At 31.2% G+C, this 18698-nt stretch overlaps 1 long non-coding RNA gene across 2 annotated transcripts; it reads left to right on the forward strand.

Annotated features, from left to right (window-relative positions):
- Nucleotides 1-4333: 4333 nt before the first annotated feature.
- Nucleotides 4334-7964, forward strand: LOC112715361 (uncharacterized). 2 transcript variants are annotated; one of them, XR_011866509.1, is made up of 5 exons: nt 4352-4685; nt 5163-5298; nt 6679-6864; nt 7380-7574; nt 7709-7964. It is a non-coding gene; the product is annotated as an uncharacterized lncRNA (long non-coding RNA). The 2 variants fall into 2 exon arrangements; XR_011866510.1 differs by lacking the exon at nt 5163-5298 and having other exon boundaries at nt 4334-4685.
- The last annotated feature ends 10734 nt before the right edge of the window (nt 7965-18698 follow it).

Below are 18698 nucleotides of genomic sequence, written 5' to 3' on the forward strand. Positions count from 1 at the left end.
TAAGAAGACCATCTATGAGGTGGTCAAACAAGATCTACATGTAAACGGTCTTTCTGTAAACATGATACATGACAGAGCACAATGACATCGTTTGATTCGTGTAGTCGACCCTACCTAGTGAGACAAGGCTTTATTGTTGTTGTTGTTGCTGCTTTTTAATCAACGAATAATGCTGGTCCAACAGACCCTTGACTTTTTTATTGTTTGACTTATTTATAAATTTATAAATTTTATTTACTGAATATTACTTGACTTTTTTTATTTTTCTACTTTTAATAAAACAAATTAATTTTTTTAATTTAAAAATTTAAAAATAAAAAATAATTAACTTTATAAATTTTAAATTATTTGTTTTTATTTTTTATTCACCGAATAATATTGGCCCAAAGACCCTTGAGTTTTTTGTTATTGGACTTTTTAAAAATGTAGAATAAATTAATTTTAAAGATTTAATTTTCTTGTTTACTGAATATTGTTGTACTTTTTTTATTTTTTATTTTTAATTAAAAGTTTAATTTTTTAATTTAAAAATTCTAAATTAAAAAATAATTACTTTTATCAAATTTTAAATTTTTTATTTATCAGATAATGCTGGCTCACCAGATCCTTGATTTTTTTATTGTTGGACTTATTTAAAAATTTATAGTAAATTAATTTTAAATAATTTAATTTTTTATTTACTAAATATTGTTGAACTTTTTTATTTCTCTACCTTTAATAAAAAATTATTTTTTTAATTTAAAAATTTAAAAATTAAAAAATAATTAAGTATATAACATTTTAATTTTTTATTTTTGCATTTTATTCATTAGATAATACTGACCCTTGACCTTTTTAGTTTTGGACTTATTTATAAATTTATAATAAATTAATTTTAAAATCTATTTTTTTGATTTATTGAATATTATTAGACTTTTGTTATTTTTCTACTTTCAACAAAAAAAATTATTTTTCTAATGTAAACATTAGAAAAAGCAATTTTATAAATTTTAATTTTTTTATGTTTGTTTTTTACTTATTGGATAATGCTGATCCCGGAACCTTTGATTTTTTTTATTGATAGACTTTTAAAAAAAAATGTAGAATAAATTAATTTTAAAGATTTAATTTTTTTGTTTACTGGATATTGCTATATTTTTTTTTACTTTCAATAAAAGCATTTTATTTTTTTAATTTAAAAATTGATAATTAAAAAAATAATTAATTTTGTAAAATTTTAAATTTTTTATTTTATTTTTTATTCATCAAATAATACTGACCCAGACTCTTGATTTTTTTATTGTTGGACTTATTTATAAATTCATAATAAATTAATTGTAAAAATTTATTTTTTTATTTATCGAATATTGTCGGACTTTTTTTTTATTTTTCTACTTTTAATAAAAAATTAATTTTTTTAATTTTAAAATTAAATAATAAAAAATAATTTTATAACAAATTATCAAGTACTGTTGGTGAAGTGCAACTTCGGCTCGACGTAGCTGAAAATCAAGTAAAGCCACATAGTGGCTTCCTTTGTGAGCCGATTTGCTCTCAGACTGATGGGAGCCATTTTTGTGTTGCAAGTCCAATATGAACCTGGCTCACAGATCTTTTGTAGAATCGCATCCCATGGTTTTTGGTCAATTCGTAGGGACTTCAATTTCTTATAAGCATACTTTTCCCCGTGAAGGCCGTGGAATATTGAGAAGATTTCTGATATCATCCGGCTTCACGGGAATTGCTTGACCTCAAAGAAACACTTCCTCCATGCCTGCCTCGTAATAATTTGCATAGAACTCCTTGACTAGGCGTGGGCAAACGTCCTCCACTGACCCTTGAGTCGAGAAGTCCCAGCCCCATTTCCTCACCGGTCCATTGACATACTGGCAGATTTCATCATCCACCGCTAACTGACTCTCGTAGTGGAGCTTTCTTTTGGAGTACAAGTTATCATAATATGACTCCACAAATCGGTTTTTGAAGCGAGTAGGATCATTGGTTGGGCGCCCTTTTCCGCAACATCCACAAAAGCCTTAACGCGCTTTTCAATGGTCTCACCACTGCGATCACTTAGAGCCTGGCGACAATTAATCCTGAAAAGAAAGGATTGCGGAAAAAATTAGTCAACTTACAGCCAAAAGGGTTTTAAGGCAAAATGGACAAAGCTAAAGTCAAGCAAACAAGGAGGGAAAGTATAATCAAACAATAATCCAAATGTGCATCAATTGAGGAAGTTCGAATTCTGTGGAATGAGGTTAAAAGTACTAAAATACAGTGAATTTAAAGGTTTGTGACATTGAAGAAAGATAGTGCCACAATTAGAAAAAGAAAATGTCCAATTCACTTTAGTGTGCCTAAGATGCCTTAGAGAATTCTCACAAAATAAAACAAATAAACAAGAGAGCATAAGGACATTAAGGCAATCAAAGAATTGATGCAATTGTAATGGATTCTGCAAAAAAAGAGTTTTAGCATATGATGTGCAGTGATTGAAATTCAAATTTCAAAGAAACCAACATTACATTTACACACAACACATATACTCAAAACTTAATGAGTGAGAAATTTGTTGATCCTTTATCACAAATATTCATCTCAACAATGAATCATGCCAAAGAAAATCAAACATTCTAAATCACATGGTAGCTACAACATGTAATTCAAAATGCAAAATAGACATAGAGGCATATAATCGAACAATTGGTGCATGAGACAAAGAAGAATAATGTTAAAATCAGCAGCCTTTCACATGAATTCAGTAATTTCAGCAAGAACGACACAAATTCAGCATCAATATCCATCAAATAATCAAGACTAAACATTTACAATCACATCAATGCATACCGACTATAATCACTTGCAAACAAACATTGACTTTCAAGCATTAAACCAAAAATTTCATTAAAAACTGAGATATTTTTTTTCGAACACTTAGTGTGCAAAGGCATAAAATAAATCAAATAGCACAACCAAATATTCGTTCAACTTCAATTTACAGAATTCAGCACCAATTACACAAAACCAACAGCATATTGCAAAAATTCAGCAGCAAATCAGTCAAACAATCCAAACCAAATGAAATTCAAACTCAAGAATCATGATAGCATGATTAATTATATATATAAACCAACACTAATCATAATCAGTAAATCCTAATTCTAATCTAAATCAACCTAACAAGAACAATATTTCAACAAAACAGTCAACAACTTAAGAATATTTCCAATTTCTCAACACAATCACACAATTAACCCACTACCTCCAGCAACATATTCTTAAAAAACGAGCAGTAAAACAGTGAATCTCCACACAATCAAACAATTTTCATACAATCTCAGCAGCAATTTCTCAGCAATTAAACAGCAAAACAACGAATCATAAATATAGTCAATCAATGCAATCAAACAATTCCAAACAGCTCCAGCAGCGATATCCATAAACAAAAAGAAATTGCAAATAATTTCAGCAGGCAATTCTCAACAAAATCAGCCATTAACATAGCATGTCATAGAGTCAAACAATTAACCAAATGAACTCAGCAACAATTTATCCATTAATTCACTCAACAACTCAAAATATTTCCATACACCTTCAGCAAAAATCAGAATCCAACAAACTAAATTAACCAAAAATCAACTAAAACAGAAAATTAAACTAAACTGAGCATAAAACTGGTGAAAATTAAAACTAAAATACTAATTAAACCTAAACTAAATACTAGTTATAACTGAAACAAAGATAAAATTCCAAAGGAGAAGTTGAACTGAAACCTGTTTGAAGAACAGGGAAGGGGAATGCAAAAATAGGGGAAGCTGGGGAAGAAGACGAACCAAAACACGAGGAAGGATAGGAGGGTTAGTCACCGCGGATCCGTGATTTGGTGAGGCTGACGGTGGCGATAACAGACGGAACGACGGAGCAAGAAGAGAGGAGGTGGTCCTGGTTCGAGGGGGAGAAGAAGAGAAAGGGAAGAAGAAAAAAAAGTATTGGCGGTGATGGTGTCCGGCGCGGCCGACGGCGGAGGTGATGGTTAAGGCTGGGCGAAGAAGAAGATGGAGATGGGGAGCAGTGTTGTCAGAACCGGACCGACCCGGCCGGTCAGACCGGAAAACCAGCGAACCGGTGCCATAACCAGTCCGGGTGAGGTTTTTAACCGAACAAAGAGTCGAATCGGAATGACCCGGATTGAACCGGTCGGGTTTGATAAGAACCAGCGAACCAGCGAGTTTCATTTAATCCGGACTGGTTCGAACTAATTTTTTTTCTTTTTTGGAAACGACGTCGTTTCTTATTAAAAATAAAAAAAATAAAATAAAAGTTGCTGAAAGCCTGAAGCATGAAAGGAACCCAAGCCTCCAACCGTTCATTCACTCCATCATGACATCGTCCAACCCCTGTTTCCTTCCCAAAGGCCATGAGAGACCACCATGAGAGCTGAGAGCTGAGAGCTGAGAATCTGCCACCTCGTCGCCAGCGGAGACCCGTTCAGCTTCAGCCACAGTAGTGCGGAGATAGCGCGGCACTCACCACCGCAACCACAGTAGTGCGCCACTCACCACCGCCAAGAAGCACATCCACGGTCCAGCGAAGATTCAACATTCAAGTCGCCTCCCCGTCGCCTACTGCCTCCTAGTCGTGAGTCGTCAGTCGCCACCTCCGGTCTCCCTCTTCTCTGCTCGTCCCTCCATCCCTCCAGGGTCCAGGTATGTAATTTTATTTTTTTTTTAATTTTTTGAAGTTATTCAGGATATTAAGTTTTCAATAATTTAGTACTGATAGTCAGAATTAATTGATTATTGTGGATTGATTATGTATATTGGTTTATGTTTGAGATTATTGATTGTTCACATAATCACCTATGTTTGATTTCTGTATGGTGGCAGATGAAAACATGAATACTTCCACATATGTTTTTCTGTTTAATCTCTCTTGTTTGTTGATTTATTTTTTATTTCTGTTCAGTTTGTTGATTATCCATTGTTGTCAGATTGTTAATTGTTGATTATCTATTATAGTGTTATATATGTTGGTTGCTATTGTATATTATTCTTAGTAGTTAGTGCATTATTCTTAGTAGTTAGTGGATTTATTTTTTTCAATACTTGCTTTGGAAGATTATGTTTATAATATGGAGAAAGCCTTAATCGGTTCTAACTTCTAAGCTTTATCCTGCGGATAAGGAGCTGGTAAATTCTACAATTGATAAGGCTAGAACTCTGCTTGATGATGGTAACAAGGAGAAGAAAGAAACCGATGTGCTTGTGGAGTATCTTACTGAAGCTAAGCTTGTTTTTGAGCCCATTATAGCTAAGATTGGTTAGTTTTGTTTAGATCTTTCCTTTGTTGAACTTTTAATTTTGCTTGTGATGCAAATCTTTGTGACAGAAATTATCTAAAGGAGATTGGTCATTGAGAGTTGACATTTGAATTTTGTGGACAGATCTTGTGAACTTTGAATGTGGTAAATACTAATTCAATATCACAATTTGGTGTTGTTATGTTCATTGAGTACTCTTTGATAGTGGGACTATGGCGGTGTGGTGATATCATTTGCTTTTCAAGTGAGAAAGCCAAAAGAAAAGAAAGTGAATTGACATCATTGACTTTGAATCTATGTTATGGAATCAATGCCATTGCTTTGTTTATTGCAGTTGCAGATTTGATACTGTGGAGACAGAAGAATATTAGTGTAGAAATATTATTAGTCAGAGAATAGGAGGAAGGGTATTGGGAATATTGTTACTTAGTGTGGGAATATTGTTACTTATGTGGGACCGGGTTAACCGGTTTAACCAGTGACCCAGTAGTCTGACCAGTTCGATCACCGGTTCGGTTCTGACAACTATGATAGGGAGGGAAGGAGGGCTGCGCGAACGCTGCAGAGAGAAAAGATAATTAGGGTTCGAAACCTTTCCTTCTTTCTTTTTTTTTTTAATTTTAAAAATAGGGATCGCGCGCGAGGAACTATTGCTCTTGCGGTGTTTACCTATGGGAACCCCACTCGAGCTTCACGCAAGAATTCTTTTTTTTTTTTAAAAAAACTTACTAAGCTTAAAAAAGGGTTTTCTAACCTAAAACTTAACATTTTAAAGCCAAATTCAACCCTAAAAATTTACAATTGACTAAAAAATCTAATAAAGCCAATAAAAAAGGATAATCAAAATAAGAAAAACTATGAATAAAAGGATTTTTTTTTTCAACAAAAACAACCTAAACATGCACAAGTCTTCTTAACCTAAATATTTACATTTTAAAAACAAATTAAACTCCAACTTAACAATATTTTTTTAAAAACTATTCCACTATTCAAACATGCAATTAGTAATGAAAATTTGCTAAATCAAGCTAACAAACAAGATAACTATTTACAAGAATAATAAACGAAAGTGAGGTTTGGAAGGTTTTATTATAATGGGGTGTCTCCCACTTAACACTTTTGTTTAAAGTTCTTAAGTTGGACATTTTGGTGAGCTTTTTGTCATGGCAGCTTATACTTGAATTCCTCCTTGAATTCTCACTAGTGTTTATAGCTTTGAGCATGGCGCCATCTCCTCCGTCGACGTCTTATCCGATCAATCTCAGTGTCACATAGTTCAAAGTTGTGCTTAGCATTGTTATGGTATCAAAGCTATAAGTTTTTGATATCAGAAATTCAATTCTTTTAAGTTCAATGATATTTCTTACAAAACATTGCAGTTGGCAAAATAGAACCCAATTAGTGAAGTCTTACCCAAAGTCAAAGTGAAAGATATTGAAGATGTTACTGAAGAGACTGTGACAAGAACATTAAAAATGGCCATTACTTTCCATTCAATCCTCTAGAGTGACGATGGACATTGGCTTGGAGATTATGGAGGTCCAATGTTTCTTATGCCTGTCTTGGTAAGTTTTATTTTGAACATTTGATCTTTTTTCTTGTGTGAAATTTTCTCTGTTAATTACTATATTCCACATATTCTGACCTTGAAACGCATGCTTTTTGACAATACTGAAATTTCATCCTTCAAAATAGTGTTTGAAATTGTCTTCCTTTCCAACTGATAACATTGGAACTCAAATCATGTTTGAATTAATTGCTATATTATGCATATTTTGGCCTTGAAACATATTATTTTTGGAAATACTACAACTTTTTGCCTTCAAAATTATGTTTGATATTGTCTTCTCTCTAACTTGATAACTGTGGATATCTAATACTATTTGGGATATCCAATCAAACAAATAATTACATTTTCTATCACTGGGGCACTAAATAGTAAATACAGTCTTAATATCTGAACATAAAAAGAAAATATGCCGATATCTCTATAATCTACATGTAAGAGCTTCGTCCCATCCTTCTCCCTAATCTTTGGGCTTGTCCTAGAAATTATCTCATTAGTTAACTGTAACTACAGAACAAGGATGATGGATGGAATTTGCATATTGAAGGTCCAAGCACCATGTTTGCGTCTGTCTTGAATTATGTTGTTTTGATATTACTTGGTGAGGAACTTAATGATGGAGGAGGGGACATGGAGAAGGCATGAAACTGGATTCAATCACATGGTGATGCTACTTACATAACATCATAGGAGAAGATGTGATTTTCAGTTAAAATCTTAGCCTACCTTTGAGTCTCTTAATTTTTTTATTTTAAATTTTTATCATATGAATATTAAGATATTTTTAATGATTTTACTAATGTATATGGTATATTTGTTTATTTTCTACTTTCTGATTTCAGGTGCTCGAGGCACATGAATGGTTAGGAAATAATTCCATGCACACTAAGATATGGCTACTTCTATACTTGCTCCCATTTCATCCAGGTCATTGTGCTTTATTCTAGTTGTTTATCCATCAATATTCTCAGAGAGAATACATGAACTAATAGATGGGTAAGAATATTTTTAGTTTAAGAATTATCCACTTAAGTGGTTATCGATGTTAATGAACTGTTACTTAAATGATAGATTGTTTCCAAGAGTTCATTTTTCTTTCATGCTTTACAGTTGAGTGTTTCTTGTTGGAATGTTCATAATTGGATCAAGTTTCTGATATGATCAGTTTTTGTATATTAGTTGGACTTTTTACCCCAGGAATAGAGAAAATTCTACTATGATAGTGAGAACTCCTTTCAACCTAAACACGAAACTTGATCTTGTTGCTGGAATGTTGTTTGCAATTGCATCTTTCAGGCTAACCGGTGGAAGAACCCACATCCAACCAAGGTTTTAGTCAAATTTCTCGTTGTATCATTATTGTTCTAACATCTAAACTCTGGCAAAATGTTCTTATCCTACATTTAGTTAACTCTATTTATTTAACATTGTAATACTCCCTAAGTCAGCTCTTTGTTTAGCTCACTACTTAACTAATTTAGTCATGAAGTGTTCAAGAAAGGAATCATGGAAACAAGTTAGATATAACACTTAAACAATTTAGACAGCATTCAGATGGAAAAAGATTAATGAGCCTGCAACACATTACATCAGTATTCGCCCAACATCCAGATAGGGAATATGTTTCTATACGCATCATAAGTGATCATGCAATGCTTGTTGAACACCCCCATGAGTTTGTAACAGGAGAGAAAAGAAACATTGATTTAGTTAATTTATTTAGTATTTTAACAATTTAAATGATATATAGAATGCAAGATATGGGGTTCTAAAGTCAATACCTCTTGTGGATAGTCACTATTGTTCATCTGGGAATTTATCATGTGGCTGCACAGTGCAATGATTTTGGATCTATTTTGGCTTGTTCACACATTTATAATCCACGTGAAATATAAAATTATATGATAAGATAAATGCAAGATAACATGAATTTACAAAGCATTCACTACAAGAAAATGAAATATTTGTAACAAAAAATTTGTATCAAATTTAAAATTGTTACGAAAAAATGATTTTTTGTAATAATAATTGGTGATTGTTACAAAAGAATAATGTTTTGTAACAACATTACAAGTTGTTACAAAACATTCTAATATTTTGTAACAACTTGATTTTTTTTGTTACAAATTATATTAGTTTTTATAATGAACTGTTGTTTTGTTACAAAATATTATAATATTTTGTAACAAAGAATAAAATAGTTGCAAAAATTTGAAATATTTTGTAACAAAATATATTTTTGTTTCAAAAATTTCAATTGTTTTGTAACAAAAAATTAATTTATCACAAAATTTAACATTGTTTGTAACAAGTTATTTGTTTGTCACAAAATGTAAGTATATTTTACAAAAAATTATTTCAAAATGTTAAACACTTCGAGAGTAAAAAAATTATTTATATAATTCTTTTCAGAATAATTTATTTTGTTTCAAAAATTAAAATATTTTACATATTTTAAGTAATTTTTATTATGAATAAATTATGATTTATTTTATTAAATTAAGCTCTAAGAAATTAATTTATTAGGAATGATTAAATTATTTTTTATAAATACTTTAAGTTTAAGTTAATTTTATCATAATTAGTTGTTTTATTAACTTTTACTTTTAGAGATTAATTTATTAGAAATGATTAGATTCATTTTTATAAATACTTTAAGTTTAAGTCACTTAATATTTATGTACAATTTTTGTTATAATTAGTTATTTCATATAAATTGAAATTAAAATTCTGCTGATGAAAAAATAATAAAAAGATATATAATTTAATTAGATAATTGATATTTTAGATTTAAATATAATATATAAAATTTGATGAATATATTTATTTTATAATTTAAATTAAAAATAATTTATCTCAAAATATGTTTATTTTATAAAAAAAATCAGAAACCTTTATTCCCAAAATGAGGAACCTAACCCTAATTTTACGCTTCCTTACCAAGATACCATCACTCAGCCACACCCTACCACATTTCATCCCCTTCAACGTAACAAATTTCAGAAATAAAAAATCAGAGAGAGGAGAGTGATGTAGAGGAGTAGAGATATTGCAAGAGGACGCCGCTGCTGTCGCTGTGGGTCATTTCTGCCATCCCCGCCGTCGCCCTTGGAGACCGTTCTTGCTGCAACTAAAGCTTCCACTGTCGCTGTCGGGTTACTCCTGTCATAGAGCCTTCAATGTTGCCACTATCCACCCCTGAAAGGGGATCTCATCGCCGCACTCTGCTGCCATGAAGCCGTCGCGTCTTGCCGCCAAGGGTTCTGTCGCCGTTGCGCCTTACCTCTGTCACTACTAATCCACCGCCACTACTACCAGGTCCCGTTGCCATCATCATCGCAGACAGAAAAGGGGGAAAACGAACAGAATGTGAGGGGGAGGAGGAGTTCTCATCGTTGTTGTACGCCCAATTATCGCTGCTGCTTCCAATCCCACCGTTGCTGTTGCGCCGCCGCCTCCGGAGTTCGTCGCCATCGCCAAGGTCCGTTGTGAAGAGTAACGCGAATGGAAAAGAAAACAAGAAAGCTGCTAATAGGGATTTGGGAAAATGGCTCTGTTTTGCCTCTGTCTCTAGGTTTCACAAGTTGCCAGAGTCCTCAGCTTTGATAGGTAAAGCAAATTTTTTAACTGGTTTCTTGTTGCCTTTGGGTTATTTCTGCAGACTGCTCATATTTGATAACATAGAGAATGGAAGCTTAAAAGAGCATCTCAATGGTAAATTTTGAAAGAAATTAGAAGGATTTTAGAGGAGCCTCTCAATAATAATTGGAACTATTTTTATTTATTTATTTATTTCAATGTTTGAATGCTGGTAGATCCCTTGAAGACTCCCTTAAATTGGAGGATGAGGTTGCAGATTGCTAATGAAGTTGTAGCAGCACTAGTAAGCTCTTTAAACAAAAGCTTGTCAAAGAACCAAATTTGCCTAATGTGTTTTGACTTAAAACTGCACTCTTCTTATCATATTTTTCTAATGCAAATAAATTGAGGACTATGAAAAGTTAATGTCTCATTGAGTTCATGAATTGCTATTGGATGTGTGGCATCCCTGCTAAGCTGTAACTGTTTAACATTTCTCATTCTTGGAATTTATGATAAAATAAATATTGGAAACTATCGTACTTGGTTTCATGGAAGCGAGTGTAAATTAGTTTTATATATATATATATATATATATATATATATATATATATATATATATATATATATATAGGAAGATTAAAATTTTTACAATTTTTCCAACAGTTGCATGTTTCATTCAGTTTGCCAATGAAAAACAAAAGCTTAAATGTATATCTACAAGATAGTTCTGTATGACTTGGCCTATTTTTGAGTTCTTTCTTTTGACCGATATGATTGTAGAAACATGAATATATGAAGCTGTTTTGTCACTTATATCTGTGACAAATTATTTAACGTTTCACAAAAGTTGTGAAACATGATTCTAATTTTGGGCTTTTGTTGTGTTGATTGTAGCTGCAGAAGTACTTGTTTCTTTTTAATGATCCACCGGCATATCATGTCTCCATCAGCTCAAGAAATATTATGTTAGATGAGAACTTTGTAGCTAAAGTAAGAAAACATTTCTTTTCTCACTAGAACTATCATCTTCTATATTTGATTGACATGCCAGAAGTAAATAAAGCACTTCAATGTTAAAATAGTGTGACACCAGATTTTCTTCTCTAATACAGTTATTAGATTTTGTCCTTCTTACACCCAGTGCAAACTCTATCATGATGCCGAATTCAGGAGGTCCTTATCTCTCAACAGAAAACAAAACAGGTTATATACATTAGAGATGTTGAGAGGCTTAGCTTGTTCTACAATCACCACGGTTATACAACTTGATACATAATGCTTCACTATTTTTGAATGGAGATGTATGAACATAATGGAGTTTGTAATTTTTAGTTTATATTTTGGAGTTTTATAATTCCTTGTTTTTCTTGTCCTATGTATCTATCTAGTTCATTAGGGTTTTTCAATGTGTCTTATTAGTTTGTACTTTAAAGTTTATATGTTAAAAATTTATAAAACAATCTTAGTTAAATGAAAGCTATTTGAACTATTTATGTTATTATATATTATATAAATGTTGACTTGTTGAGTAAATTAGTTAATATATTAATTAATTAAAAAATAATATAATTTGGCAAATTATGTGTGTAATTTGTATTAAAATAATTATTATAAAATAAATAGTGTTTTGTAACTAAAAAAAATTGTTACAAAATCAAGTTATATTTTGTAACAAAATTTTATGATAGAAAAAAATATATTGTCACAAAATATTTTGAAGATCAAAATTTGTTATCACTTTTGTAACGACTTTTGGTTTTTTGTATCAGAAAAATTTGTTACAATATATTACTTTGAATTGTAACAGTTCCATTTTTTGTTACAAAAACTTTTTGTAACAGGACATACTGCAACGACCCCTTTTTTGTTACAAAATCCTTTTGTTTCAAAATTTCGATTTTTGTAACAATTTTTTTTGTTACAAATATTGCTTTTTCTTGTAGTGATTACCATGGGTTTTATATAATACATGCATCAACATAAGTGGGATATGTATAAGCTATTTAAGATTTTTAAAAACTGTTGAAGTGATAAATTATCCTACCTCAATGAAGAATGGATTTGGTGCAATAATAAACTAATAAGTTCAAAACCATGGCAGCAACACAAAAGTATCAAATATTTTGCTGTATATATACTTGTCCGGTAGTAATGAGAGCTAGTAAGGCCCACAATGTATTTACGATATAAGCCCTGTTGTTTTCAAGATTTGAATACACTTGAAAAATAGACATTGGAAGAAACATAACTATAACTCTCATCCTTTAGATTCCTGAAAGTAATAGAGTATTCTAACTGAATGTTACTTAAAAACAAAATACAACACGTTATATCAAAATTGTATTATTTTCATAAAATTCATCGTCTTATACTCTCTTTTTCTTCCTACACACTTTTCAGAAAGTTATAATCTCAGCAACTTCTTTATCATGTTTATGAATGTACTACTCAGAAAAAACTCTCCCACAAGAAAATGCATAGTAATTTTAGGGATTTCTAAGAAGAAAAATAAATGATATTGGCATTTAAAAATAGTACAATTAACCTTGTTTTGACAAGACAAATAACTCTCCCCATCCACCATTTGAAAGTTGCTTAAACAGCAGAAATTCACAAGCTTTGCATATGGCTAGAGAATCACTGTTACTATTTCCAGCAACAATCAACCCATTTATCCCAAACCATGTGGCATAGGTAAAGCAAATTCTCTATGAACCATACCTGTTAACCAAATTTGAGTGGTTTAGAGGTCTACTAAACTAATAAAGTTCCATTCATCCTAAAAGCAAGAGAGCGAAACCAAAACATGCATAAATTAACCATCAAATCAATAGAAAAAAATTGAAAATAGTGGTTTCCAAAAAGGGAGTAGCCAACCATGAACCATCCGAAGCTTGAACGCTTTCAATATATACAGTGGATTTTTTAATACATCAGCTTATTTCTTCTTGGTGATGCATGGGATATAATTTTTGAACTAATGCCAATGCTTGCAGAGAGGCTGATGTACATTCCACATAACTATAGCACATAACAAATAGAAATATTAAAAAATTCAAATGATGGGTTAAAGGGTAGAAAGAGGAATGCAAAAATTTATACTGAACAAGCATTTGACAACTTACCAATAATCAATAACTATATCGCCAAAAATTTTCGCTGGATTTATTATCTGACAAAAGAGAAATCATTCATCTAAGTGTGAATCTAATTTTAATCCAAAATCAACTTCCTAAATTTTTAGGATCAATTCATCAGCTGTAATTCCAAAATCTAGAGGAAAGGCCAAAAATTTTTGTTCACAAACAATAATTTCAAAGTTTTAGCTTTTCTTGCATAACTTCAAATACATGTGCTTGACAAATTGAGAAATTAGTTTTAAGAAAATATGGCAGAGGGATAATTGACTACATTGTAGTAGATTTTCATACTTTATTATTCACATGGTATAATTCAAATGGGCTAATTTCTAATTATTCATAAAAGAAAGTTACCGCCAGCCATCTATATGATCGTGTGAGTTCATATGTTGCAAAGCCACCATCGTTATTCTGAAGAGTTAGGAAAATTCAATAAATAAATAAATACATCTCTGGATAATAACATTGATTTTTCAAAGAGATTCAACAAATTTTAAGAAAGCTATTTTCTCATACACCGTGGATCACAGTCAGACACACAAGATATTTAAAATAAATAAATAAATAAATATTGTTAGAAAAATGAACAAATTAATGAGAAAGAAAAGGTTAAATAGAGAGTGGATACGATATCTTTACAAGAAAGAAAAAGATAAAATGAAGATCTTCTTCTACCAATCTATCAATGATTTATTTGCTCAAACTACTCAGATATTCTAGCTTCAGCCATGATGAGTCTATTACCTGCAATGAGAGCACGACATTAACAACATCATATAGCCTCTCTGCTTCGATTGCCTCACCAGCAATCTTTGGTGAAAATTGGAAAGTAATAGAGCAGCCTGAAAAGTAGCATATTTATCAAAATGGTAGAACAAATTAAACAAGTACAATATTTTCTACTTTTTTCAATCAATAATTACTTTTAGTTCTTCAAATGTGCAGTCAGATATCGGCCATCCATGATCTTTAGTTGAAAAAGGCCAAACACCTTTGGAAATGTGACGGCACCAATAATTAAGATCACCTAGACAATTTTCTAAAACCTTTTGGAAGAAAAAAAATGAGAAATGTTGATCAACAAGGGTGAACCGATGCAATAATAGTAATAAAAATGTAAAATTTACATGTGATTTTTTAATAAACGAATGATTTTTTTTAATAGTTTGGCCATATTCTTCAAGGAGGTTAAATAAAATAATTACTTGGATAGCAAATACAACATCTCATAGTTGACTTCCATTGTATCCCTGCAACAAAAATTGGTTACAAGTAAATTTCGTGATATAAGCTTTAACAGGCACTATTATATGACCTTAAGAAATACTCAATAATGCTACAATAATAGTTTCACATATTATTTTGCACCATATAAATATCAATTTTAAGCCTATATCATTCTTAATCATCTGTGGATATGTCCAATTACATTAAAAACATCTTCTAATCACTCTAATAAGAGTGAATAGGTTGACTAATATATGGACCTGCATTTTCATGCCATCTTTAGCAATTCACAAATAATCATTAAGTCTTGGAAGATGCAACTTGAAGTCCTCTAAATTTGGATCTTCTATCCAATAGCAGAGCATATTCAACACCTGATTGAGAACCGTGCAAAACAACATAAATAAAATAATTATTATTACATTTTTATCCCCAAAAATAAATGAATAAAAACTGTCAGTATTTTTGCTAATCAAGTCCCTCTCAAAAATTACCTTGTTTACAGGACCTATGCAAATATACCAAATATTCTCATTTTTATAGGGTATATGCTTCATTACAGTCGTTAGAGTCTTTTCTCTCAACTTTTTTCCAGGCTAATGTATCATAATGGCTCAAGATCTTGTGTAAAAGTGGCCCAAAGAGCATCTTGAATGAATGGATGAGGATAGTACAAGTCTTCATACATGAAAACAAAGACAATCCTCTTGTAATATTATCTTTATTAGCACAATTAAATTGGTAGTTAACAATTTTAGAAAAATCAAATGCTAATTTGCTATGCCCCATTGACGGAGTTTCCAACAGTCTGACACTTCTCACTTACATTCTTCCACACAGTTTAATTTCATCACAAAAGGAATGAGCCTCTGCATTGCTCAAACTTCAAGCCAAGGAAAATTTTAAAATTCAAACAACAGAGGACATTAAATATATAAAAGCTATTATTGCATTATCACCTATCAGTTAAAGCTTTTGGGAGAATCAATACTTTAAAATGGAGATAACATGCTATAATGGTGGTTTACAATGGCATTATTCTAAGGACAATGATAAGCACATAAGAAGTATCCTAGTAATTACCTGGTTGATAACGGGATGGCAAACAAAGTAGCCAGTAATAATAGTGACATGATGGTTGCCATTGTAGTTTGTAGATGGGTATTATGTGGGCATAAACAATAGTAACCGATTTTGCTTGGATATAAGTTCTGGTATCAATTTAACAATATAATTAACATATGATTTTGACGAGAAAAAGAAGCCAATACGAGGAACAAAGTACAGATTCTATTTCCATGCAATTGTTAACTAAAAAACGAAAATTCTAAGGGTGGAGGCTCAAAATGTTTTCACAACTTACAAGCATCACTAACCTTAGCACACAAATTATGAGCTTTATCCCATTCTATATCATAATATGGTGTGTTATAGAGCTCTTTTCTCAAAGATAACACTGTTGGTGTGATTAAACCAACAAACCTCTTGTCATATAAGTAGGACATGGACAAATAGACCATCCGGCAACGACACCACATCCTTCTTGTACATTACAAAAAATATACCTCAAAGTAAAAAATACATATAACATTAAACAGTTTTTAAGATAATTCACCCAAAAAAATTACAATAAACATAGACAACTAATTTTAAAATGATTATCTATGTAAGTAATCAATAATAGAAGTCATTCTTAAGGAATAAGAACTGCATACACCGCATGAACTCCTGAACACATACCACTATATTAGCCTTTTATTCAGTAACCATGATATACAGTACTTGATCACAACACAAAGGTTTCCAGATTGAACAACAAATAAATTCTAGCACAAATTTTACATCAGAAGGTTTTTGTAAAATTTTATGTTAAGTCATCTTGTTCAACTCAAAATGATATATGTATCTCTCCAGTAACAAGATCAGCTTTCGTGTTTAGGTTGAAAGGAGTTCTCACTACCATAGTGCAATTTGCTCTATTTCTAGGTTAGAATGTCTAACTAATATACAAAAGCTAATCATATCATAAACTTGATCCATTTGTAAACTTCCTGATAAGAAACACTCAACTATGAAGCATGAAATAAAAATGAACTCTTGGAGACAATCTATCATTTAAGTAACAACTCATTAACATCAATAACAACTTAAGTGGATAGTTGTTAAAAATATTTTTACCCATTCATTAGTTCATGTATTCTCTTTGATAAGATTGATGGATAATTAACTAGAATAAAGTACAATAATCTAGATGAAATGGAAGCAAGTATGGAAGTAGCCATATCTCAAGGGGCATGGAATTATTTCCTATCATTCATGTGCCCCGAGAACCTATAATCAAAACCTAGAAAATAAACAAGTATACCATATACATTAGTAAAATCATTAAAAATGTCTTAATATCTATATAATGAAAATTTAAAATTAAAAATAAAGAGACTCAAAGATAGGCTAAGATTTTAACTAAAAGCCACATTTTTCCCCATAATATTATGTAAGTAGCTAGTACCACTATGTGATTAAATCCAGTTATGTGCCTTCTCCATGTTCCTTCCTCCATGATTAGGTCCCTCACCATGCAATCTCAGAACAACATAATTCAAGACAGAGCTAAACATGGTGCTTAGACTTTCAATACTGAAACCCCATCCACCATCCTTGTTCTGTAGTTATAGTTAACTAATGAGAATAATTTCTGGGATAAGCCCAGAGATTAGGAAAAAGGATAGCACAAAGCTCTTACCTGTTGATTATAGAGATTCAGAATATTTCTTTTTTATATTCTTCTGTTAATATTGCATTCAGTTCCCTAGTGACAAAAAGTGTAATTATTTGTTTGATTGGATATTCCATACAGTATTACATATCCATAGTTATCAGGTCAAAGAGAAGCCAATGTCAAACATAATTTTGAAGGTAAAAAGTTGTAGTATTGTAAAAAACAATGTGTTTCAAGGCCAGAATATGCATAATATAGCAATTAACCCAAATATTATTTGAGTTCCACAGTTATCAGTTCAGAGAAAAGAAAATTTCAAACACAATTTTGAACACTAAAATTTTAGTATTGTCCAAAAGCATGCGTTTCAAGGTTAAAATATGTGGAATATAGCAATTAACAAAGAAAAAATTTCACATAAGAGAAAAGATCAAGTGTTCAAAATAAAACTTATCAAGCCAAGCATAAGAAACATGGGACCTTCATAATCTTTAGGCTAGTGTCCATCGTCACTCTGGAGGGTTGAATGAAAAGTAATGGCCCTTTTTATAAGAAACATCATTAAACTTAAAAGGATTGAATTTCTGATATCAAAAACTTATATAGCTTTGATACCATAACAATACACAAAATATAATATACAACCTCCCAGTATAACAATATGATAAAATGATTATCTAAAATATCCTCATTTTAAAGATTTAAAAAACACTTCTGAATTGATTTCCACGTTTGAAGAAGGAACAAGTATGAAACAAGTACACAGTATAGTAATAATTGCTTTAATTTTCTAAGAAATTAATGAACTAACTCAGTGTTTGACCGATTAAAAGGAAATAAGACCACAACTAAAATAAGAATTTCTATAAGAGGGGATTATTATGTGATAAATCACTATCTTATTATTTATATTATTCTCCTTAAGTGACAAACAAGTTTTTGTACGAAAGAATTTTTGTTGGTTTAGAAGCTATACTTTCAACGAGAGCTTATTTGTAAAATTCTAGACCACGCAAGAATCTGTTCGTCATTACGTCATTATGCCAATAGCAATCAACTTTATAGACAAGGCTAAGAAAACACATGTACAAGGATTAGTTTTGCACCCAAATGTAGCAGAAAAAACAACTCATGATCTTACCACCCTAGACCCAACTATTCAAA

The sequence above is a fragment of the Arachis hypogaea genome, chromosome 10 (assembly GCF_003086295.3).
Source record: "Arachis hypogaea cultivar Tifrunner chromosome 10, arahy.Tifrunner.gnm2.J5K5, whole genome shotgun sequence".
Taxonomy (NCBI): domain Eukaryota; kingdom Viridiplantae; phylum Streptophyta; class Magnoliopsida; order Fabales; family Fabaceae; genus Arachis; species Arachis hypogaea.